The sequence below is a fragment of the Beta vulgaris genome, chromosome 4 (assembly GCF_026745355.1).
Source record: "Beta vulgaris subsp. vulgaris cultivar EL10 chromosome 4, EL10.2, whole genome shotgun sequence".
Classification (NCBI taxonomy): Eukaryota; Viridiplantae; Streptophyta; class Magnoliopsida; order Caryophyllales; family Amaranthaceae; genus Beta; species Beta vulgaris.
The window spans coordinates 36,975,675-36,977,155 of NC_079205.1; the positions used below are offsets into that span (position 1 = coordinate 36,975,675).

The 1,481-nt window shown below is 40.6% G+C and overlaps 1 non-coding gene across 1 annotated transcript; it reads right to left on the reverse strand.

Annotated features, from left to right (window-relative positions):
* Nucleotides 1-251: 251 nt before the first annotated feature.
* Nucleotides 252-357, reverse strand: LOC125497146 (small nucleolar RNA R71). Its single transcript, XR_007273788.1, has one exon. It is a non-coding gene; the product is annotated as a small nucleolar RNA R71 (small nucleolar RNA).
* Between the last annotated feature and the right edge of the window lie 1,124 nt (nt 358-1,481).

Genomic DNA, 1,481 nt, shown 5'->3' on the forward strand with positions numbered 1-1,481 from the left:
CCGCATGATTAAGCAAGAGTCATATGGGGGTATGACTAATGAATGCCCTCTTGAGCATTTTGTTAATTTATGTGCTACAGTGAAGCAAAACAATGTGAGTCAAAAATTTGTTAGGCTTAACCTATTTCACTTCTCTTTTGTGGGAAAGGCTAAGAAATGGTTGCAATCCATTCCGGAAGACTCTTTAACAACCTGGGCACAAGTTACCACGACTTTTGTGGATGGATTCTACTCCCAGGAGAAGACCTCCGAAGCTAGGAGGAAGATAGCTAATTTCTCTCAAGAGGAGGATGAGACATTATATGGAGCTTGGGATAGGTTGAAGGATCTTCGAAGATCTTGCCCTCACCATGGCTATAGTCAATGGATGCTTATGCAAAGCTTCTATGATGGTCTCCTTCCCATGACCCGTGCAAGCCTTGATTTGGGTGCGGGAGGCCAACTAACAAAGCTTTCGGTTGACAATATTGAGCCTAAAATTAAAGAGGTAGTAAGACACTACTCTTGGGGGAATTCTACTAGAACCACAAGCAAAAAGAATGCAAGTAAAGGAAAGTATGATCTTGATATCATTGCCACATTAATGCAAAACTTGATACTCTTACAAATAAGTCGAAAAAGGTAAGCTTCACATCTCCTAGTCAAGGCACTTCTCAAGCCTTTTCTTGTGAAATTTGTGGTGGATCGAACCATGCTAATTCTTATTGTGGAGGTTCTATGGATCAAATTGCATGGGTGAATTCTAGAGGTGAGAGAAATCCTAACTTCAACAACCATGGAAGATGGAAAACAATGCGAGTGGTAGATGGAAGAACCCTTAACTACCCCAACCTTACTAAGCTCGACCACCCGGATTCCATAACCCCCAAAAAACATTCACACAACCACCCCCTAGAGCTCCTTTTGAACCAAACCAACCGAAACAATCCTCCATAGAATCCACTCTCCAACTCTTCCTAGCTCAACAAAAGAAAACCAATGACGATAATGATAGAAAGTTTGGGGAGATAAACACTAACCTCCAACAAATGAATGCTCACAACAAGATGATCAAAACACAACTTGCTCAAGTAGCTCAACAAAAGAGCAACAGCTCCTCAAACTCTTCTACCCAACTTCCTAGCCAACAAATCATCCAAGAGCAAGCTAAGGCCATCACTTTGAGATCTGGGGATCACTATGAGGGTCCTAAGTTGCCTACATTTAATGATACTAGTACCTCCAATGAGAGCGAGGATGTTGATAGTGGAACGAATAAGGAGATTGAAAATGTCGTTGTGTGTTAGTCTATTATAAACACTAGATCAACTACAGGGGGGGGGGGGAATTGTAGTTGGGAAGATTTTCAAACTTTTTGCGGATAAACTAATTTGAAAGCTAATAAAGAGAAATGACAATAAGGAAGAACACACGAAGATCCTTTTAACAAGGTTCTCTTCCTCAATTCTTTAGGAAGAAACCTTGCTCTTTTATTTATAATA